The sequence below is a fragment of the Dama dama genome, chromosome 30 (genome assembly GCF_033118175.1).
Source record: "Dama dama isolate Ldn47 chromosome 30, ASM3311817v1, whole genome shotgun sequence".
NCBI lineage: Eukaryota > Metazoa > Chordata > Mammalia > Artiodactyla > Cervidae > Dama > Dama dama.
The window spans coordinates 17641476-17666149 of record NC_083710.1 but is presented as its reverse complement, the minus strand read 5'-3'; the positions used below and the strand labels follow the sequence as shown (position 1 = coordinate 17666149).

Below are 24674 nucleotides of genomic sequence, written 5' to 3'. Positions count from 1 at the left end.
CCATGCATCTGTGGTCAATTAACCGCAGAGAAAGAGGCAAAAAATATACAGTGAAGAAAAGACCGTCCATCTCTTCAGTAAGTGATGCTGAGAAAACTGGACAGCTACCTGTAAAAGAGTGAGATTAGAACATTTCCTCACACCAGAGACAAAAATTAAACTCGATTAAAGATAAAATGTATCAGTGACCTAAGTAGGACCTGAAACCATAAATCTAGAAGAGAGCCTAGGCAGAACACTCTACATAAATTGTACCAGTACATTTCTGAATCTAAGGCAAAATAAATAAAAGCAAAAATTAAAAAAGAAATCACCTAGTTAAACTTAAAAGGTTTTCTCAGCCAAGGAAGTCATCAACAAAACAAAAAGGCAACCTGTGGAATGGGAGAAGATATTTACAAATGATGTAACAGGTGGCTAATAGCCAAAATATATAAATAGCACATGTAACTCAATATCTAAAAAAACAACCAACCGGATTAAAAATTGGACAGAAGACCCGAAATGACATTTTTTCCAGAGAAGACATACATATGGCTAATAGGCACATGAAAAGATGCTCATCTTAACTAGTTATTAGAGAAATGCAAATCAAAAGAACAAGATATTACCCCATGCCTGTCAGACTGCTGCTGCTGCCAAGTCACTTCGGTCATGTCCGACTCTGTGCGACCCCATAGATGGCAGCCCACCAGGCTCCCCCGTCCCTGGGATTCTCCAGGCAAGAACACTGGAGTGGGTTGCCATTTCCTTCTCCAATGTGTGAAAGTGAAAAGTGAAAGTGAAGTCACTCAGTCGTGTCCAACTCTTTGCGACCCCATGGACTGCAGCCTACCAGGCTCCTCCGTCCATGGGATTTTCCAGGCAAGAGTACTGGAGTGCGGTGCCATTGTCTTCTCCAGCCTGTCAGACTAGCTATTATCAAAAAGCCTACAAATAACAAACATTGCTGAAGATCTGGGGAAAAGAGAATCTTCATACACTATTGGTGGGGATGTAAATTGGTGCAGTCACTATGAAAAACAGTGTGGAATGTCCTTAAAAAAACTGAAAATAAAACTACCCTATTGATCCAACAGTTCCTCTCCTGGGTATATATCTGGAAAATACGAAAACTATATTTGATAAGATTCATGCACCACAGTGTTCATAGCACTATCTACAATAGCCAAGACATGGAAGCAACTCACATACCCATTAATTCCATCAATAGACAACTGGATTAAGTTGTGTGTGTGTGTGTGTGTGTGTGTGTAGTGGAATATTATTCATCCATAAGAAAAGAATGAAATTTTGCCATTTATAACAATGTGAATGGCCCTAAATAATATTATGCTTAGTGAAACAAGTCAAAGACACACACTGTGTGATACCACTTACAAGTGGAATTTAAAAATTAAACTGACAAGTGTATATAGCAAAACAAACAGATTCACAAATTCAGAAAACAGACTAGGGATTACCAGTGAGGAGAGGGAATGAGGGAGGGACAAGATAGAGGTATAGGTTGAGAGATACAAACTACTATGTATACAATAGATGAGCAACACAGATATATTGCACAACATAGGGAATTATAGCCATCATAATGACATTTAATGTATAATCTGTAAAGATTCTGAGTCACCATACTGAACACCTGAAACTAATTTAATATTGTAAACCAACTATACATCCAAAAAAAAAAAATTTGAAGCAATGAGTTCTTTCTTCCTAAATCAAGAAGAAGGCATGCATGTCTACTCTCACTGGTTCTATATAACATTGAACTCAAGGTTCTAGCCAATGAAATAGGATTAGCTACTAAAAGAAATTTTAGAAGTTAACAGATTGGAAAGGAAGAAGTGATTGAACTGTCTCTGTTTGCAAATGGTATGACTGCATATCTGGGAAATTCTAAGAAATCTAAAAAGATCTATTTGAACTTAGCAGAAATCTGTTCAATTTATCAAGGCCTCAGAATACAAGGTCATTGTAAAATATCAATTGTATTTCTATACATGAAGAAATAATTAGAAAATGAAATTAAAAACACCACCACTTACAATAATATCAATACCATAAGATTGTGATATATTTAAATGAAAAGCACAATACCTAAATACTGAAAATTATAAAATATTTCTGATAAAATTAAAGATGACCTAAGTGGAAAAATATATATTATACATGTAATGGAACAATCAGTATTTTTAAGATGTTGGTTTTCCCAAAATAGTGTATAGATTACCGTAATCAAAAAGGGGTTTTGGTTTTTTTATTTTTTTTTTTTAATAAATTGACAATTTCTAAAATTTATATGAAAAAACAGGGGCTTACAAGAATCAAAACATTTTCTTCCTCTTTTTTAAAAAACTGAGTCAAACTTTTTTCTCTCTTTTTTGTGTTTGTTTTTTACTTTTCTGGCTGTGCAATGCGGCGTACAGGATCTTTCCCAACCAGGAGTCAAACCCATGCCCCCCTGTGTTGGGAGCATGGAGTCTTAACCACTGGACTTACAGGGGAGTCCAAATCAAACATTTTTTAAAAAATGAATGACAGTGTGGCACTTCCTGATTTTAAGGCTTACTCTAAAAGCACCAATAATTAAGAAAATCTAATGTTAGGTAAGAGAGAAAGATCAATGAAACAGAATCGGAAATAAACTATATAGTTAATTGATTTTCAACAAAGATATCAAAGCAGTTTATTGGAATAAAGAAACGGTCCATCAACAGATGGTGCTGGAACCATTCATTAACTGGGCTGAAACACAGTGAAACTTAATGCCCACCTCACTCCCGTATTCCTGGGCTGCTTTTGTGGCTCAGCTGGTAAAGAATCCGCATACAATGCAAGAGATCTGGGTTTGATCCCTGGGTTGGGAATACACCCTGGAGAAGGGAACAGGTACCCACTCCAGTATTCTGGCCTGGAAAATCCCATGGACTGTATAGTCCATGAGGTTGCAAAGAGTCGGACACGACTGAATGACTTTCACTTTCACACAGGAAGTAATTCAGGATGTATCATAGACCTTCACATGAAAGCAAAAGCTATAAAGCTTCTGGGAAAAAATGTAGGTCAGTGTCTTAGAAAGATGGCAGCTATTTTTTAGAATACCAAAAGCACTATAGGGGAAACCAATTAATTGGATTTGGCCAAAATGAAGAATTTCCTTTCATAAACAGACATTATTAATAGAGATACCACAGACAGGGAAAATAACGTGTAATACATACGATTGACAAAGAAATTGCATCCAGAATCTCTATAGAACCTTTACAACTCATTTTAAGAAGACAGAAAAACACCCTTTTCCCAAAAGGGCAAAAATGCTTGAACAGAACCTTCACAAAAGAAGATATGAGAGCGTCCAGTAAACACTTGAAGATCAATAATGACATCGTTAGTCGTGAGGGAAATGCACAGTTAAGTACCACTTCACACGTCCTAGACTTGGCTACAAATAAAAGCAGCGATGACACAGGATGTCGGTAAGGACATTGGAATACGCTCAGTCAGGACTGGTGGGGATGTAAAATATTACAGCCATTTTGGGAGAACTAGTGGTTCCTTAGAGTTAAACATGTACCTGCCCTAGGCCCCATCAGCCTCGCTCTGATTATTTACTTAAGAGAAATGAAAGTGTATATTTACAAAAAGCCTTGTATCAGGGTGTTTGTAATAACTTTATAGTGACTGAAAACTGGATCAACCTCAGTGTCTATCAACCGGAGAATGAGTAACAAGTTATGGTGTTTTCCTACAATGGAATGATACTCATTTATACAATTATTTTTATACACTAATGCTAATGAATTAACTGAATAGACTTAACAACAAGAATAAATTATAGTCACTGTGGTGCAAAGGAAGCCAGACAAAAAATAACATATAATATATGATTCTGTATATATGAAGTTCAAGTACAGACAAAGCCACCGACAGTGATAGGAACTCCCCTTTTGGAAGGGCTTGACGGAAAGGCACTTTCCGAAGTGATGAAAAGGCTGTTGATCTTAACTAGTGGTTTGGTTACGTTTGGTTCTGTTTGCCGATGCTCCACACTGAAATGTATGCTTAAAATCTGTGCATTTTACTGCATGTAAATTATATGCCGCTTGAAAGAAATTGTAGACATACTCTATTCTGTACTGATCTTTGGGGAAAGATTTATTAAATCTTGGGTGTTCAATAGTCATGAACATGGAAAGGAATGTGCCTTCTAAACCTTAGAGCAGCATGGATTATCCCATTCCACTCTCCTAGGCCTGTGCTCACACATCAGTTCCCCCTCTTGAATTTCCACATTATGTCAGTGGTCTCACAATTTTTGTCAAACCCAGGCTTAAAATATTCTTGCAGCTTTGATTATTTCTTCTATTTTATCATGATTTCCATCTAATTTATGGAATTTCCTCTATTCTCTGCTTTTTTTCCTTCCATCTAGGCCTTCCTATATACTTTCACAACTATACTTCTATTTCACTCTCTTAGCAATAGTCCTCTCCTTTTTGTTTTTTTAATTATTCAGAACACTGATGCCACATTTATCCTCAAAAACACACTCCTGGTCAAAATCCATCTGAAACCAGAACACTTCTGGTAGCTCTAGGCCGGTTGACAAAATTTCAAATTTGTTATTCTGAAATTTACACCCTAGTCTTATTCTCCAGCTCTGTAAATTCTCCTCTGCAGTCTCCAGATGTGTCACAGTCTCTCTCATCTCTACAGGAAATGAATATATGTGTCATTAAAAATTTTTCACATTGATTAGTACCCCTTTTGAAGGAACCTGTACTTGTATACAGTAACAATTTTAGTTCCAGAATTGTCTCATTGCTTTTTGTTTTGTTTTGCGTCTTTTTTATTTTTTGTGATATAAGACACTGCTGCTAACATTTTATCACTTACTTGTTTATTTAAAAAATATGTATTGGGCCCCGGCCATATACCAGACACAATTCTGAGAGCGACAGATTTGGTTGCAAGCATGGTGAACATGATGCCTGCCTTGACAGAGCTTGAAGCCCTAATTAGAGAGGAATTTAAAAAGTAATTATAATTCAGTGTGGTTAGTGCTATGGAGGGGGAGGAGTCTCATATTAGTCATGTATTGCTGCTTAACAAATTACCCTGAAACCTAACAGATTCCCCAGAGAAATACTACCAACAGGGTGCATGTGTGTAGAGTATGAATACACACAGACACACACGCACACGCGCACACACATGCACACACGCACGCACACACACACACACATGCACACACACACACACGTGCACACACATGCTCATGCGCACGTGCGCACACGCGCACACACACACACACACACACACACACACACACACACGCACGCGCACATTGCTGTTCAGTTAAGTCGTGTCTGACTCTCTGTGACCCCTTGGACTACAGCCCACCAGGCTCCTCTGTCCCTACCTGTCTCCTGGAGTTTGCTGAAATTCATGTCAATTGAGTCGGTGATGTTATCTAACCATCTTATTATTGGCCGCCCCCTTCTCTTTTGCCTTCTATCTTTCCCAGCATCAGGGTCTTTTCCAGTGAATTGGCTTTTCACATCAGGTGGCCAAAGTATTGGAATTTCAGCATCAGATCAGTCCTTCTGAAGAATATACAGGGTTCATTTCCTTTAGGATTAACTGGTTGGATCTCCTTGCAGTCTAAGGGGCTCTCAAGAGGCTCGTCTAGCACCACAGTTCAAAAGCATCAATTCTTGGATGCTCAACCTTTTTCCTCTATACACACACATACACAAATATATAGAGATACACACGTATATATATCAGTATCTTTACCTATTTGTAGAGAACTTTATTTCAGAGAATTACCTCATGTGATTATGGGGGCTGGCAAGTCCAAAATTCTGCAGGGCAGAATGGAGATCCAAGGAAGAGTTGTGTTTCAGCTCAAGTCCAGAGGCAGTCTGTAGGCACAATACCTCTTTCTCAGGAGACCTCAGATGGTTCTCTTTTAAGGCCTTCATCTGATTGGATGAGACCCACCAGCACTACATAGGTTAGTCTGCTTTACTCAGCATCTACTGATTTAAATGTTAATTTCATCTAAAAACCCTTTCACAGCATCATTCAGACTGGTGTTGAACTAGATATCTGAGTGCTGTGGCCTCGCCAAATGACACGTGATACTAACAATCACAGTCAGGAATCTGCGTGACCCAGGGCAGTCCTCCGGCTTGTGGTCCCTCACCTGGCTTCAATGAGGGTGTCGGTCAGACGCACAGTTATCCCAGCTGGGGCTGATCTGCAGTTCCCCTGGCTTAACTGGACCAGGATCCATTTCCAAGCTCACCCAGTGATCGTTGGCAGGGCTCAGTTCCTAACAGCTGGATGGACTGGGGGCCTCAGACCCTTGCCAGGGGGCCTCTCCACAGAGCATTGCCAGCATGGCAGCTGGCATCGTTAGGGTCAGAGGGCAAGAGAGAGGTCACTTCCATCACTTTTGCCATACTTTGTTCATCAGAAGACTAGGTCTCACCCACACTCAAGGTGGGGATGGAGAGGGGATCACATAAGTGTGTGAATACTGGAATAGACTCAGTCAAGAGAATCAATGGAAGATCCTTTCTAGTTTGAAATGTTTTAACTCTGTGATGAGGAACTAGAGAAAGGATGGAATATTGTTGTGGCTTGGGAAGACTCACTTAAAAGGAGAGGCTTCCCTGAGCTGTGCTGGGTTGGTTCATACACCAAGAGGAGGAGGAGAAGCAGCAGTAGTTCTTCACAAGCCATGTACATCTGAGCATCTATGGAGCATTTGAAAAATGCATACAGTGACAGCTTTCCTCTGGTGATTCCAGTTTAGTTGACCTGGGTAATTTTGATGCATCCCTAGTCGAGATTCACTGTAGTATATTGAGCAGACAATTTTTAGTTGACCCAAGGGTTTGGATCAGAAATAGTGTGTTTTGAGCTTACAGAGAATGGTGGAAACAGGTATTCCTAATGAGGACATAGATCTGATCCTTAAGAAAACAGGGAGACATTGTAAGTTACTAAGTTGGTTGTTGTTGAGTTGCTCAGTCATGTCCGACTTTTTGCAACCCCATGGACTGCAGCACGCCAGGCTTCCCTGTCCTGTATCTCCCAGAGTTTGCCCAGACTCATGTCCTCTGATTCGGTGATGCCATCCAACCATCTCATCCTCTCTCGTCCCCTTCTCCTCCTGCCTTCAATCTTTCCCAGCATCAGGGTCTTTTCCAATAAGTCAGTTCTTCGCATCAGGTAGCCAAAGTTTTGGAGCTTCAGCACCAGTCCTTCCAGTGAATATTCAGGACTGATCTCCTTTAGAATGGACTGGTTTGATCTCCTTGCAGTCCAAGGGACTCTCAAGAGTCTTCTCCAGCACCACAGTTCAAAAGCATCAGTTCTTCAGCGCTCAGCCTTCTTTATGGTCTAACTCTCACATTGTACATGACTACTGGAAAAAGCATAGCTTTGACTATTCAGACCTTTGTTGGCAAAAATGATGTCTCTGCTTTTTAATACACGGTCTAGATTTGTCATAGTTTTCTTCCAAGGAGCAAGCATCTTTTAATTTCACAGAAAGTTACTGAGTAGTGCCTGAATATATAGTTACATTACAAATTTTTCATTTATATATTCATGATCACCACCATAGACCAAAGAGGATGCCACATATTTTGACTGTTTGTAGGACACCAGCAAAAAGCTTATGAGATGTGATGTCATGACTTGGGTGAATGGGAAGAGGAGCTGACAGGATTCCATAGTTCAGTGGAAGAAATAAACAAGGGTGAGATGGGAATGATGACACTACGTCTTTTAAAGTCCACCCTCCTTCAGCACACCTCCCAGGGCTGGGAAGCAGAGAGGGTGTTGGGGAATTTGAGTGTGCTTTCAGCTCTGCTGTTCAGTAAAATATTCTGTGGGTCTGACAAGGATAGAGTAGCGTGGCTCAGTAAGCCCTTGAAAGGGGGATTTATTCAGAGGCACTGTGTTTTAAATCCACAAATGATGAGATTCCTGCCAAGCTTCTTTTGAATTAAATAAAGTCCAGAATATAGGGGAAAGTGGAATGTTCACTAATGCGATAAGACAGCATTTCTACATGAAGGATACGAAATCAAATAGAGTCTTTGTTTTCATTGCTTCTAGAGAGTCAAAGTCGGAATCCTTCTGTGGCTCTGTGCCTGTAGCAATATGGGGCATCTTTTCATCATACTTTCGGGAATAAAAGGGCATATAGTTTCTGTGCATGGCGACAGGTGTGTTTCCTTGAACAATGCCCTGTAAAGGTCACGTTGGAGATTTGAGTCACAAGCCCTGTGACTTAAATTTGATGCTAAGTTTAGAAATGGTGTGTCCAGAGTGTGCCAAGTTCCATTAAAAGCCCTGGTGTCATTTTGGATTACAGTTGAATAGAATAGGACCCAGCGGGTCATTGTATCTTTCTTCGTAGCAATACATAGATTCTCCTTCTTTGTATTATTCCCTGGTCGGGTGGTTATGATAGATACCATCACTTTCACACGAGATCCTGGAAAATAATGTCTAATTTCATGGACCATTTTTTTTTCTCAAGTAGCTAATTTTTTAGCTTTTCAATTGTCATTAGAGGATTTCTGTAAAAGCCTCATTATTTGTGTGTGTTCAATTATGGCTGATCTTAAATGCTACCTTCTTCACTGCCACTTTCACTATCCCCCTCGTCCCCAAGAAAGAGGATCTCCAGTCCTTTCAAAGCTTCGGAGCACTTCTTCCCTCACTGACCTCATTGTGCTCTGTTATATAATATTGCTACTACTTACACCTCAGTACCAACTGGTACATTCTTACCACGCTCCTCTTATTGTGCCGAGCACTTTATGTTGTTTGTCGTTTAGTTGCTAAGTCATGTCTGGCTCTTTTATAGCTCTTTATATAGGTTATCTTACTTAATGCTCACAGCAACTTACACGGGAAGTGTATCATTTCTGCATCTGGCTGAGGAGGAAGCCAGGGTTAGAGAGTCTTAGGTGCCTTGCCCAAGATCACACAGCTAGGAACTTATGAAACAAGAACAGCTCCAGGCAGTCTGGTCCAGGCCCCATTCTTTCAACCACATACTAGTACCTCCTTCTTAACCTTTTTGACATCCAAGTAGCATCCTGTTCAAACCAGTAAGATGCTTGAGGGAAAAACGGTGTTGCTTTTTTCCAGTATTCTTGGAATTTTCCGACATGTTGATGACTCAGAAGTAGGCACTATGATATTTGTCTTTCTCTGTCTGGCTTAGAGAAAGACAGATATCATATGATAACACTTATATGAGGGATCTAAAAAATGATACAAATAAGCTTAATTACAAAACAGAAATAGACTCATAGATATAGAAGACAAACTTACAGTTACCATAGAGGAAAGCAGGCGACAGGTAAGCTAGGAGTTTGGGATTAAAATATACACACTAATATATTACAAAAGGGGGCTTCCCTAATAGCTCAGTGGTAAAGAATCTACCTACCAGTGCAGGAAACCCAGTTCAATCCCTGGATCAGGAAGATAGCCTGGAGGAGGGCATGGCAACCCACTCCAGCATTCTTGCCTGGGAAATCCCATGGACAGAGGAGCCTGGCGGGCTACAGTCCATGGGGTTGCAAAAGAGTCGGACACGACTCAATAACAGCGGCACATGAAAAAATAGATAACCAACAAAGACTTACTGTGTAGCACCGGGAACTGTACTCAGCATCTTGTAATAACCTTTAATGGAAAAGAATGTAAAAAGGAATCTATGTTTATATACATATGTGTGTATATATGGATATAATTAAATCATGCTGCTGTATATTTGAAACTAACGTAACATTGAAAATCAATTATATTTCAAAAAATTTAAAAAATAAAGTCTGCCGCAAATTGTGGCTGAGTGACTGCTTGAAAAGTGCCATCAATATTTTATGGAAAACACTATCTACAAGTTTAGGCGTTCCAGGTGAACCTTTGTTTTTAAGCGGTGTGAAGAAATCAGAGTGCTAGTCTGCGAAGTTGTAGCAACAGTTGCTGTTTATTTTGTATTCTTGTCATTTAGCTTAGATTCTGTGGCCCACAGACTTCCATTCCCTGTCCTCTGTCGAGCCCTCCTTCCTTCTTTTACACAAAGATAAACTGGCTGTGTTTGGCTCCGTGGTTTTTTCTTTTGGCCCCATGTGGTAATCCTAGTCTCCAGTTCTGAAGAGCTCTGAAAATGCTGTCAGTCATACTTCTTTATTCTTTATTCATGCCGTAAGCTTTTGTTGCCTAAAATAAAATAAAAAGTTTTTAAAGTTTCGCATGACCTTCTTCATCCCTCTGTAGCCTTTCTGAAAAGCTTCCCAACGACAGTGTGGATATGAGCTAACAGTTCCAAGGCTTGTACAGAAGACAATGCCATTAAAAGCTGGCACTTCGAGGGGAATTTTGAAGTGAGTGATTACGGGGTAGTAAATATGAAACGCACCATAAACATGGATGCTAGGAAAACTGATGGAGGGTCAGCTCTTGGCACTGGAACAACCCAAAACATGTAGATACTTGACTGAAAATAAGAGAAGAAATCTATCAATAGATGGAGCTCTGCCAAGACCTGTCAGTTGGCCCTCATAGATGGACACAGCTACAAGGAGATACAGTCCTGTCATTCAGAGATAGCATCACAGAGGATGCAGGCTCCATCCCTGCATCAGGGATGCTGTTCTCCTTAAGCAAAGGCGATGTCCTCTTTCCCCTGGCTAGCGAAGGAACTGTGCATCACCCGGAGGCCCCAGAGGAAGATGTGGCCTTCATGTTGGTGTCTCTGATGTCACAGGGCACACACAAACCTGCCCCACCACCTCAGGAGACCTGGGGCTCCAAAGAACTCTCTTTGCATCAGGAAGAAGGTGGGAAAGAAGGTGCACTGTGTAGAGCTGGGTGTCTGCATTTCCGTGAGCCCTGACTCCGTGAGACAATGTCTGATATCAAACTAAAGCAAATTAGGAGAGGAATTTTCTTATCAGTTTAGTAATATGTGAGTTCATCTAGTATATTGAGGTATAACCTGTTCCCCTGTCAAAATTCTATTTATGAAATATTTTTCTTTTTTTTTTTTAAAGTGTAGTTGATTTGCAATGATGTGTTAGTTTCTGGTATATAGTAGAGTGATTCCATTATATATATATATATTTTTTCAGACTCTTTTCCATTATAGGTTATTACAAGATATTGGTTATAGTTCCCTGTGCTGTATAGTAGCGGAGAAGGCAATGGCACCCCACTCCAGTACTCTTGCCTGGAAAATCCCATGAACAGAGGAGCCTGGTAGGCTGCGGTCCATGGGGTCGCTAAGAGTCGGACGCGGCTGAGTGACTTCACTTTCACTTTTCACTTTCATATATTGAAGAAGGAAATGGCAACCCACTCCATTGTTCTTGCCTGGAGAATCCCAGGGACGGGGGAGCCTGGTGGGCTGCCGTCTATGCGGTCGCACAGAGTCGGACACGGCTGAAGCGACTTAGCAGCAGCAGCTGTATCGTAGATCCTTGTTGTTTATCTAATTTTATATATAGTGGTTTCTATCTGTTAATCCCATTCACCTAATTTGTCCCCCTCCTCCACACTTGCCCCCTCGGTAACCATAAGTTTGTTCTCTATGTCTGTAAGTCTTTTTCAGTTTTGTAAGTATTGTTCATTTGCATAATTTTTTTTTGATTCCACATCTAAATGATGTCATATGGTATTTGTCTCTGTCTGAGTTAATGTCCATCCATCTTGCTGCAAATGGCATTATGTCATTCTTTTTCATGTCTGAGTAATACCCCATAATATGTAGGTGCCACATCTTCTTATCCATTCATCTGTTGATGGACATGTGGGTTGCTTCCATATCTTGACTGTGGTCAGTAGTGCTGCGGTGAACCCTGGGGTGCAGAGTTGCCCTATTTTCCGGATGTATGCCCAGGAGTGGGATTGTGGGATCGTATGGTGACTCCGTGTAGTTTTTTAAGGAAGCTCCATACTGTTCTCCATAGCAGCTGCACCGAGTGAACCAGTTTTCTAAATCACACAGACCACAGAGGGAAATGAGGGAAGAGGCCTTTTGGGCTTCGATGCCCCGGTTTTGAGCCTGATCTCAGGAATCTGTGCCTTTGTTTTCTCATCTGGGAAATGGAGCCAGCGCCCTCCAATGGCAGGGCCATCCCTCAAATCAGAGAGCCTGTGCCCGGGGTCTTGCAGCTGGTGAACTCCCAGTGAAGATCAGTGTTGCCACCTTCATGCTGAGCACTGTCCTTCAACCCTCGTCTGGTTAGAGGAGGAAGAAAGCTGATTCACTTAGGTACAAAATACTGCTGGTCCTTGGTCATTTCTAGAGACAGTGCTGAAAAGGTTGCCATCCCACGTTGCCATTTATGAATATGATGATCTGGGAGTGCAAAACTAATAGCAATTAATGCTTATAACAATAGTGGTAGATGCTATTCTAGCACGTTCTGACTACAGTGGTCGGTTCTGACAGTCACAGTACTTCGGACATGTCCTAATGGAGTGCTTTTCTCTCCTTCCAGAAGCATCTGGCATGTCGAAGTTCCACTGTCTTCCATGGTACTTCCTTTGTGAACAGCTTCCATTTAAAAGAGTTTTGTGAATACTTGGTTTCAGTCACTTCCCCAGCGAACACATTTCTCCTCTCATCTCCTGGAGCTCTTAAGGTTTGTGTTAAGTTTACCATTTGTCTCGTGAAGTTATTCTTAATTTTCAAAGATATTTTTAAGATGGGGTAATAGTCTTACCCTATTGCAATAAGAACTCTGGAAGTAGATTATGTGCAGATTGTAATCCTTTGATTTCACCGGGAGACAGATATAAATGAGAAGAAATTCGATATGCTGTTCCTAATATCTATTATTATATACTCTGTGGGATGTTACAAGGATATTAGAAATAACATATCCCCTATGTTGGCATAAACAAGTTTTATTTCTGTGTTTGTAAATTCTAACTGAATAAATTCAATGAATTTATATTAAGTGTGTACATATATCAGATTTGGTTAAGTACTTTCAGTTAGCTAAGACTTTGCTGATAAATTATGCTTTGAAACATTGAAAATCAAAACTGCGTCTGTCAGTATCAACTAGTGTTATCATTTTGACATTTTTCAACTTATACAATCTCAGTAGCCAAAATGTTTTCCTTTAGCCCTAACAAGGGGTACTCACTGTATGATTTATTATGGTAGAACATGGTGGTTGTTTAATGCGTATGTGTTAACAGCTTAAAAGATTACTAGCTATATTGTTGCTCACTTAAGGACAAAGCTTGCTAGCACAACAAGCATTTTATTTCAGAAACGCTTGCTCTGCTACTGAGATGCTACCAAGTAACTCGCTTTTATTTTGAAAGTACTTTCTGATATAAGACCCACCTAAAGGCTGAAATTAATCCACGCCTCTTTCATAGATGAAAAAATGATCAAGCACACAAATAAAGCTTTGTACACTGAGTGCACAAAAGCTAAACAAAGAGCATGGAAGAAGGAACGTAGTTCTTTCCCTGGAATGACATGTCTTTTTCCACAGGCGTTTATTTCATTTGGTTGGACTTTCATTCTGTCCACAGTGACAAATGTTTTCTCCCCTAAATAGCTCTCTACTCTGTGTGTGTGTGTGTGTTTTTTAATTTCTTTTATTTCTACTGAGAAATCAAAGTGGATTTCACTTCCCTGCCGGGCTAGCCTCCAGTTTTCCCACTGTATCCTTCATTGCTGGGCCCCATGATTGACTCTTTGAAGGATGAGGCGTGTGTATAGGGGAGTGGGAAGATGGGAAGTTGTGTTTCCACCTTTAACTCTCCAGTCTGGTAAGACGCTATAGACGTAACAAAGAGTATCTGTATTAAAAAGAGGCCCTGGGAAGAACTTGACAAGTGACCCAAATGCCCTTGCTACTCTGCAAGCAGGATCCCACTTGAACTGTCTGAAACCAACAAGAATCTGTTTGTCTTCAGACCTTCATACTACGTATCCACTTTCCTTTTGAATCCTAATACAGATTCTCCTTTCTTAGAGCCTCCTTCTCTAAAAGCCTAAGGGATTCTTGAACTCGCGTGCCGCAGTTTATTTCTTCTGCCACCAGACAGGGAATGTGTTGGTCAGAGTCCCCCTGCATCATTACAGACTCAAGTCTCAAGTCATCCTTTTCCTCTTCAGGAGAAAGAAACACATTTTTCTGAACCTTTCCCATGAGATCATACAACCCACAAATTTCTTTACCCTCAGAGTTTTGTTCTGAGTTTCTTAAATTCTCTACATTCTACTTAAGTTTGACAATGCAGACATGTTGCTGGAGCATTAAAAGTCATCTGTTGGTGCTCCTCAGTGGGGCTACTATTGACATTTTGAAGGGAGTGCTTCTTTTTTTAAAAAAAAAATTTTTTTTCTTGACATGGCACATGGGATGTTAATTCTCTGCCCAGGGATTGAATCTTCCCTGCTTGCATTGGAAGTGCAGAGTCTTAACCACTGGACCACGGGGGAGGTCCCAGGGGGATTTTTTTCTTTATGATGTAAGATCAGCCCACAGATTTTAGAAAGGTTAGCAGCCCTGCCTTCCAGAAACTGAAGACCCTTCCAGAAACAGCAGCGCCCCTGCCCCCAGTCCCTGGTCGGTGTGATAACCAGATTCAGACCTCCTCCTCACATCCCTATTGAGGAGGACCAGGACTGCCCAGACCACAGAGTCTCCAGCAAGAACTGAACATGCCAAAATGGGCAGAGTTGAGCAAATGGTGAGGTTGGCCCGGCCCCACTTTTTAACTCTGGGTGCCACCCTCTTCCCACCCTATTGTTCTTCTGAAAACTCTGGGCTTGCATTGACTTTTCAGCTGTCTCGAATCACACCAACACGTGTATATGGATGCTCTTTTGAAGAACCAGAATTTCTGATTTCGTGTCTAGACGGGGTTACTGTTGTTTGATATAGGAACATGGATCTGGGGGCGATAACTTCAGAACTCAGTGTAGGAAAATAGGAGAGAGTGGAGAGCTCTGGGGACCTACCTAAAGGAGAGGGCCCAGACCATGGCGGAAATGGTGGGGCTGGTGTCACAACGGTGACATCAGCTCAGTCACAGAGAGAGGGAAGGGGCAGGGCATCTGCAATCCATGGGGAGACTAGGAAAGGTAAGGAGCAAAGGAGTAGTTTTTCACTTGCATCTGTGCCATGCACCCAGTTTCAGCTCTCTGCCCCGTGTCATAGGCTGACTTCAGGGATCAGCGTATAGGGATTTTAACGGGTCCTTTACTGCATTCAGAAAACTAAGATCATGGCATCTCGTCCCATCACTTCATGGAAAATAGATGGGGAGACAGTGGAAACAGTGTCAGACTTTATTTTTGGGGGCTCCAAAATCACTGCAGATGGTGGTTGCAGCCATGAAAATAAAAGACACTCCTTGGCAGGAAAGTTATGACCAACCTAGATAGCATATTAAAAAGCAGAGACATTACTTTGCCAACAAAGGTCTGTCTGTTCAAGGTTATGGTTTTTCCAGGGGTCTTATATGGATGTGAGAGTTGGACTGTGAGGAAAGCTGAGCACCGAAAAATTGATGCTTTTGAACTGTGGTGTTGGAGAAGACTCTTGAGAGTCCCTTGGACTACAAGGAGATCCAACCAGTCCATCCTGAAGGAGATCAGTCCTGGGTGTTCATTGGAAGGACTGATGCTGATACTGAAACTCCAATACTTTGGCCACCTCATGCGAAGAGTTGACTCCTTGGAAAAGACCCTGATGCTGGGAGGGATTGGGGGCAGGAGGAGAAGGAGACGACAGAGGGTGAGATGGCTGGATGGCATCACTGACTCGATGGTCATGGGTTTGAGTAAACTCCGGGAGTTGGTGATGGACGGGGAGGCCTGGCGTGCTGCGATTCATGGGGTCGCAAAGAGTTGGACACAACTGAGCAACTGAACTGAACTGAACTTATAGCAGCCAGAACTCTTTCTCCCATCAGACCTGATACGCCTTCCTCACCCACCTTCCATCCACATTTCTGTCTTGTCCCTCACTTACCTTCCGGCATCCCCCCCATCCCCTTTCATTCTTCCTGCATGCAGAGAATGGGGTCATGACTTGCTGCCTTTTATTTCTCTGGCTTCTTCCAAAACCTCAAGTGAGGCTCTCCATGAAAAGGAAAGGGCATAGAAACAGTGGTCTTTGGGAATTGTTTCCCATAAAAGCTTTGTTAAGGCTCTGATCTCTTGAGACATTAACCATTAATACCGGCACAACTTTTCCATAGGAAAACAAATTCTCATTTGCTACTATTTTCTTTAACACAAGGAGTCATTGAATTCCCTAGTACAGAGTTTTGTTGTTGCTGAGTCACCAAGTCATGTCTCTCTTTGCGACCCCATGGACTGTAGCCCACCAGGCCCCTCTGTCCGTGGGATCTCCCGGGCAAGAGTCCTGGGATGAATTGCCTTTCCTTCTCCATGGGATCTTCCCAATGCAGGGATTGAACACATGTCCCCTGCATTGGCAGGTGGATTCTTTACCACTGAGTCACCAGGGGAGCTTGTCATATAGTTTACTTAATAAGAAGATGAAGGGTATTTTGTGACTTAGAAATATAGTTTGGGGTATCTTGGTTGTTTTGTGGGTTACACGTACTGTCTGCCTTGGCTTGCACAAAATACAAATAGCAAGTGCAGAGTTGCACATGGGAACTAGACTAAAGGACTCTTTTTCTTTGCTTTCTGCTGAAATGAAGACTCCTACATAAGATTTAGCATCTATAAAAAAAGACTACTATTATAGAGACAGAAATAATGCCAAAGGCTTCCCTTAGCTTGTGTTGTTGAATTATTTAAAGCTTTATAGCCAAGTTTCTGGTCCTGCTGTTTTTTAGACATGGCGGTTTTCCTGTCCTCCCTTCTTGGGCGTTCAGGACACCGAGTTCTATTTGGCTTCTCGGAGTTTCTCATTTCCTAAAGTGCACCACTAGCTCCATAAACATGAAAGAATAAATATTAGCTTTATGAGACCATGTTCCTCTACTAGTTGAAAAATAGCATATAATAAAAAATACAAGGATGTAATATTGAAAATTATAGGTCAATATGCTCTCTTATGGTGGGTATATATCTGATGCTCATGCATGGAGACTATGTTTTCAGAAAAATGGTGTGCTGTGTAATACCACTTGTGTCTGTGATATATTTTCTCCCTTCATGTTTAACAATATATCTCAAGTGAGTCTCGCCTCACACTAGGGAAATGTTTCCAACTTATTTACCACTATGATTTAAAAACCAAGGAAATGCTCTGACTCTTGCTATTAATTCTAAAAATTACATATGATCCAAAGTTAAAATGTTTGTGGCTTACTTTCTTGCTGGAGGCCCCCAGCACCCAAGAAGTTACTTGGAATTGCATTAGAAAATGTCTAATGGCAATTTTGAATCTAAGAAGTTTTGTGAGGGATTTAAAATAAAAAGTCAGTTGTGGTCTTGCACAGCTAGTCAATACTTTGTGCATGCTGTCGCTCAGTTGTGTCCGACTCTTTGAGACCCCATGGACTGTAGCTCACCAGGTTCCTCTGTCCATGGAATTTTCTAGGCAAAAATACTGGAGCGGGTTGCCATTTCTTCCTCCAGGGGGATCGTCCCAACCCAGGGATCGAACCCGCGTCTTTTGTATCTCCTGCATTGGCAGGCGGATTCCTTACCACTGTGACAATTGTTATTGTGAAATCCAGACTGTAATTATGCATGTTTAGCAGCAATGAAAATGTACAGTCCATTGATCATGCCCCTAAAGCTTCATATTCATACCCAGTAAGGAAGAAAAAGAGTAATCTTCGTGGATAGTGTGTGAGTTGAAACACTCTTTTGAAGCTACAGGATTCAATATAATTACTAATATGTTCAGATAATTCACTTCCTTCTAGAAATGACTATCCATTTGCCAAAAGTGCCAGTGATTTATATCAAGGACAGTTTCTTCTCTTATATTAATATTCCATTGTTCCTCTTGATAAAGATGGAAAATAATCAGCCTTGTATAGTCCAGGCTCAACAATAAGAAAATTGGATCTATTGGAATAGTTCCTTCTAATTGCCTGAATTTCTACAGGATGCTTCTTTTAAACCACAAAATTTTAAAATACATTAAATTTTATTATGAAGTAATTTAAACCTACAGAAAATAATAAAGTCTATTTACTGCCATGTTTTATTATTTTTATTTTTAGTAGATTTGTTTTTGTTTTCTTTCCAATTTTATAAACAATACATGTTGATTACATAAAACTAGCAATACATAAAAACATAAGGTAAAAATTAAAAACCACCAAAGATACCTACCCCCCCCCCCAGAGATACCCATCATTATTAGCATTTTTATGTATTTCTTCCCAGTGTTTAGAGTTTTTTAAAATTGAGGTATAACTGACCTATCTCATTATGCTAATTCCAGGTACACAAGATAGTGATTCAGTATTTCTGTACATTGCAATATGATAACCATGATACGTCTAATTACCATCTGTCAACAGACAAAGATATTACGATATAACTAATTATATTTCCCATGCTGGACATTTCCTCCCTGAGGCTCACTTTTTCTTTTCTTTTTTGTAATTGGAATATTGTACCTCTTTATCTTTCTCAGCTGTTTCAGTCTTCCCTCAACGCCCTCCCCTCTGGTAATCACCCGTTCTGTTCTCTTTATCTGTGTCTTTTACATCTGCTCATTTGTTTTGGTTTTTAGATTCCATATATAAATGAACTCATGCAGCATTTGTCTTTCTTTGTCTGACTTATTTCACTGACCACATTACCCCCCAGGCCCACCCATGTTGTCATAAATGGCAAGATTTCATTCTTTTGTGTGACTCATATTCCAGTTATACATGTACCACTTCCTTAATTCATCTATCTATTGATAGATATTTAACATGTTTCCATATCTTGCCTATTATAAATAGCACTGCATTGAATATAGGGGTACATATATCTTTGCAAATCACTGTTTTTGTCAGAGTAACACCCAGAGGTGGAATTGCTGGATCATACAGTAGTTCTGTTTTATGAGAAACCTCCATATTACTTTCCATAGTGACTGTACCAATTTACATTCTCACCAACAGTTTTCTAGGGCTTCTTTTTCTCCACATCCTCATCAACACTTGTCTTTTGGTAATAACCATTCTAACAGGTGTGAGGTGATAGCTCATGGTGATTTTACTTTGCATTTTCCTGATGACTGGTAATGTTGAGCATTTTTCATGTGTCTGTTGCTATCTATATGTCTTCTTTGAAAAAAAAAATGTTTCAGGTTCTCTGCACAGTTTTCAGTTAGTAGTTCATTTTTTGATGTTGAGTTATATGAGTTTTATATATTTGGGATATTTACCCTGTATCAGAGATTCATTTGCAAATATCTTCTCTCATTCACTAGGCAGCCTCTTCATTTTGTTAATAGTTTCCTTCATTGTGCAAAAGTGTTTTAGCTTGATGCAGTCCTGTTTTTAAAGTTTTACTTTTGTCTCCCTTTCCTAAGGAAACATATCCAGAAAGTTATCGCCAAGGTCAGTGTCAAAGGGTATACAGCCTATGTTTTCTTCGAGGAGTTTTGTGGTGTCAGGTTATTTAAGTTTTCAGCCCGTTCTGAGTTTGTTTTTTGTGTGGTGTGAAAAGGTAGTCCATTTGGTTCTTTTGCATGGTGTCTTTTTCCCAACGCCATTACTGAAGAGGCTGCCTAACCCCTGTTGTTTATTGTTGACCCGTTTGTCACTGACTGCTGCCCGTATAAGCATAGGTGTGCTCTTGGGCTCTCTATTCTGTTCCTTTTATCTACGTGTCTATCTGTGTGCCAGCACCATACTGTTTTGATGACTGTAGCTTTATATAATAGCTTGAAACCACGGAGCCTGATACTGCCAGCTTTACTGTATGTTTGCTTTTACCAATGAGATTTTTCCTTTTATAGTTTTCATATTTCTAGTTGTACCATTTTGCTTAGAGAAATTCTTATAACATTTTTTAAAAAGCCTGTTTCTGGGGCTCCCCAAGTGGCAGAGTTGTAAAGAATCCTCCTGCCAGTGCAGGAGATGCTAGAGACACTGGTTCTATCTCTGGGTTGGGGAGATCCCCTGGAATAGGAAACAGCAACTCCCTCCAGCATTCTTGCCTGGAAAATTCCATGGGCAGTGGAGCCTCGTCCTTGGGGTCACGAAGAGTCAGACACAGCTGAGCACACAGATGCATGTAAATAAAGCCAGTTTCGTGGCCCTGGACTCCTTCAGCCTTTGCTTCTCTCTGAAACTCTTCATCCCTCCTCCAAATCTGAATTATGGCCTTGCTGAGTAATGTATTTTTAATTGTGGGTTGTTTTTTTTTTCCTTTCATCCCTCTGAAAATATAGTGTCATTCTTTTGACCTGCAGAATTTCTGCTGAAATGTCAGCTGATAGCCTTTTGTGAGTTCCCTTGTATGTAGTTGCTTTTCTCTTGTTGCTGTTAATATTTTCTATCTTTTGCCATTTTAATTTTAATGTATCTTGGTGTCGACATCTTCGGGTTCACCTTGTTTGATATTCTCTGAGCTTCCCAGAGTTGGATGTCCATTTCCTTTCCCACGTTAGGGAAATTTTTAGATATTATGTCTTCAAATCAGTTCTCTACCCCTTTCTTTCTTTTTGGGGGAACCCTTAGAATGTTAGTACACTTGATATTGTCCCATAGATCTCTTGATGTATCCTCTTTTTTAAAATCTTTTTTTTTCCTTTTTTGGTTCAAATTGAGTGATTGCCGCTACTCTGTCTTCCAGCTTACCGATCCTTTCCTCTGTATCATGAAATCTGTACTTTCCTTCTTTTTTATTTCAGTCATTGTATTCTTCACCTCTGCTTATTTCTTCTTTTTATTTTGTATGTCTCTGTTAAACGTTTTACCGTGTTCACCCATTCTTCACCCAAGTTCATTGAGCATCTTTATGATCATTGCCTTGAACTCTTCACTGGGTAGACGACTTGTCTCTACTTTGCTTAGCCCTTCTAAGATTTTACCTTGTTCCTTCATTTTGAACCTGTTCCTCTTTTGCCTTATTTTGCCTGTTCTCTGTTTTTGTTTATGTAAGTTAGGTAGGTCAGTTGCATGTCCTGATCTTGGAAATGTGACCTTATTTATGTAGGAGACATCTACGGGGCCCAGGTGCACACTCCCTTCTGTTCACCCGAGCTAAATGATCTAGGGATTCCTCCCCACTGTGGGCTGCATGGGCCCTTCTTTTGGGGGTGGGGGACTGATTACTGGGGGTACACCGATGTGACAGGTCCCCAGCCTGTTGGGTTGGAGACTCTGCCTAGTGCAGAGGCTGCTGGCCCCTGGTGGGCAGGGCTGTGTCCTGGTATAGCTGCCGGCACGACCCAGGAAGTCCAGGGCCTGGTGCTAGCCTGATGGTGGGTGAGGCTATGTCCCTGCAAGGCTGGCTGCTTGGAGTAGGGCAGCCCGGGACTGGTGCTGAACAGTTGACTTGTGAGGCCAGGTCCAGCACCACTAAACTCGAGGGAGGACTCCAGCATGGTGTCTGTCAGCACTGGTGTTCTCATGGTAGGATAAGCTCCTAAGAATGGCTCCTCCAGTGCCTCTGTCAGCAGGCTAAGTGCCAACAGCCTCTTGCCTCTCTGGAAGGCTCTCCAAGACCAGCAGATGTGTCTGAATCAGGCTCCTTTCCAGTTGCTTTTGATTTGGAACGTGCCCTTTAAGAGAAGAGTCTCTGTTTCCTGCAGCCTCTGGTTCTCTTGAATGCAAGCTCTGCTGTTCTTCAAAACCAGAAATTCTGACTCATGTTCCTGAGGCAGGACCCCCAAGCCCCAGGCTTTGAGTCCAGGGTTAGGCTCAGACTCCTTGCTCCTTGAGGGAAGTCTCTGCAGCTGTGATTTATTCTCCTGTCTGTGGGCTACCTTCCTGAGGATGTGGGTCTTGACTATATGGCATCTCTGCCTCTCCTACTGATCTTGTTGTGGTTCCTTATTTATACCTTCCGTTGGAGAAGGTCTTTTTAAAAAAAGTTTAATTGGAGTATAGTTACTTTACTGTGTTAGTTTCTGATGTACGATGAAGTGAATTAGCTATACGTATACATATATCTTCTCCCTCTTGGACCCCTCCAACCCACCCGTCTCGGTCATCACAGATTCCCACCCACCATCTGTTTAACACACGGTGGTGTATATATTGTCATTCCTAATCTTCCAGTCCATCCCACCCTCCTACCCCCACCCCTGTGTCCACATGTCCGTCCATTCTCTACATCCGCATCTCTCTTCCTGCCCTGCGAATAGGTTCACCTGTTCCATTTTTCCATTTTCTGTACGTTTGTCTTTTGTATATTAATATAGAATTTGTTTTTCTCTTTACTCTGTACGACAGACTCTCGGTTCATCCACATCACTACAAATGACCCAGTTGTGTTCCTTTTTATGGTGGAGTGTTGTTCCAATGTATATATGTACCATATCCTCTTTATCCATTCATCTGCTGATAGACATCTAGGTTGCTCCCATGTCCTGGGTATTGTGAATAGGGCTGCAGTGAACATTGGTATGCATGTGTCTTTTTAAAGTATGATTTTTTTTCAGCGTATATGCCCTGTAGTGGGATTGCTGGGTCATATGGTAGTTCTGTTTTTAGTTTTTTTAAGGAAACTTCATAATGTTCTCCATAGTGCCTGCATCAATTTATATCCCTACCAATAGTACAAGAGGGTTCCCTTTTTTCCACCTCTTCTCCAAAATTGTTTGTCGATTGTTTGATGATGGCCATTCTGACCTATGTGAGGTGATAACTCATTGTAGTTTTGATCTGCATTTCTCTAGTAATTAGCAAAGTTAAGCATCTCTTCAGCTGCCTCTTGGCCATCTATCTCTGTGTCTGCTGTGGAGAAGTGTCCATTTAGGCCTTCCATCCTTTTTTTTTTTTTTAATTTTTTTATATTGAGCAGCATGAACTGTTTGTATTTTTTGGAGGTTAATCCCTTATCAGTTGCTTCCTTTGAAAAATAAACTCAGAATGGATTAAAGAAGTAGATGTAAGCCCAGACACTCTCAAACTCTTAGAGGGAAACATAGGAAGAGCACTGTGACATAAATCACAGCTAGATCTTCTTTGACCCACCTGTTGCAGTAGTGAAAATAAAAACAGACAGACGGGGCCTTTTAAACTAAAAGGCCTAATTAAACTGAAAAGCTTTTGCACAGGAAAGGAAACCATAAACAAGATGAAAATATAACCCTCCAAACCAGAGAAAATATTTGCAACCGAAAAAATCTTTTCAGCTAGTCTTCAGATTATTCTTATCCAGAGTTGCTCTGTGTTGTAATTTTAGTTCGCTGTGGGAGGATGTGAGCTCAGGTCTACCTACTCACTGTTTTGGCCACCATCCCCACTGCTATAGTACAAATGTTAATTCTGGATATCTATTTTTTTAAGTGAGAAAAAAAGTACCAGTCTTTCTAATATTTAAACATATCCATAGATAATATCACTTATAAGGTTTTATATTTTATTCCATTTGTGTTATATGTTCTGTTTCCTTATCTAGTTATGTCTGTGTCAATGTACATGGAATATTTCTTTCAGGTTTTCGTAGATGAGATCATACTGAATTTATACCTTTCAATTTGTTTTTCCTTAACAGTTTTTTTGGGGAGAAGTGGAGGGCAGGCCGTGTGGCTTGTGGAATCCTAGTTCCCCAATCAAGGGTTGAACGCAGACCCTTGGCTATGAGAGTGTGGAGTCCTAATCACTGGACTGCCAGGGAATCCCAGCCGTTTGCTTTGTTTTGTCTTTCAGCTGTATCTGTTAACACATGGACATTTGACTCGTTCACAGTAATTAGTTGTTGTATGTACTTTCCTTCTCATAATGGAGCATTCGCAGGTCGTCTTTTTTTCCCGGACAGCCGCCTTCCCGTGCCCCGCATTCGTTCGTCGTTCTCTAGCCGTGTAGCCTTGCCGCTGTGGGTTCGGTGTTTGGTGCAGGACCCTCCTTGCCATTGAATAGGCCCTTGAGAACTAGTTATTCTTTATACTAGAAAACCTCTTTATTTCCTTTCTGTTAGCAAAGTTTTCTATTTTGTTTTGTTGTGGCTGTTGTGCCGCTGTCCTTTTCTACTGATTTTTTCCTGTGAGCGGTTTCTAATGTGGCTTTATTAATGCCATAGAAATGAAGTATAATTATGTCTGAACCATGAGAAAAGACAAAAGAAATAGAGCAGAGACTTAACAAGAGAGAATTAAAACAAGTAGAAGGGATTATGTCTAATTTTTAGCCTGTGAGATTCAATTGGTATTTCTCAGAGATACTTTTTAATGGGCATTTGCACAGTTTCTTGTTTTCCATCATCTCAGAGATCAGCTAGTTTGGGAAGCCTTTCTCTCCCATTAAACTAATCAAATACTTCCTTTTGTCTCTTAGTTTCATAATCACATTAGGAAAATATGCATTATTTCTTTCAAAGTTAGATATAATGTTTCAAGATCTATCTCAAATTAAGTGTCTTTTAATTTCTGGTGCCTCAAAAAATGGGAGCTATCAAAAATCCTCAAATGAATCTATATTTGTACTTTTTAATGGATTTTAGAGTTATTGTGTATTTTGCCTAGTATGTTCTGAATAAATATTTGGTG

The 24674-nt window shown here is 40.7% G+C and overlaps 1 protein-coding gene across 2 annotated transcripts in view; it reads left to right on the top strand.

Moving 5' to 3' along the window:
* The window catches only part of ENOX1 (ecto-NOX disulfide-thiol exchanger 1), a 662946-nt gene that overhangs the window by 321816 nt on the left and 316456 nt on the right, over positions 1 to 24674 (top strand). Inside the window, exon 3 of one of the 2 annotated variants that reach the window (XM_061133275.1) lies at positions 12546 to 12689. The exons of the other annotated variant lie outside the window; for it this stretch is intronic. The gene's annotated coding sequence lies outside the window, so the exon portion shown is untranslated. The remainder of the gene's footprint in view (positions 1 to 12545; positions 12690 to 24674) is intronic. 2 annotated transcript variants of the gene reach the window in all.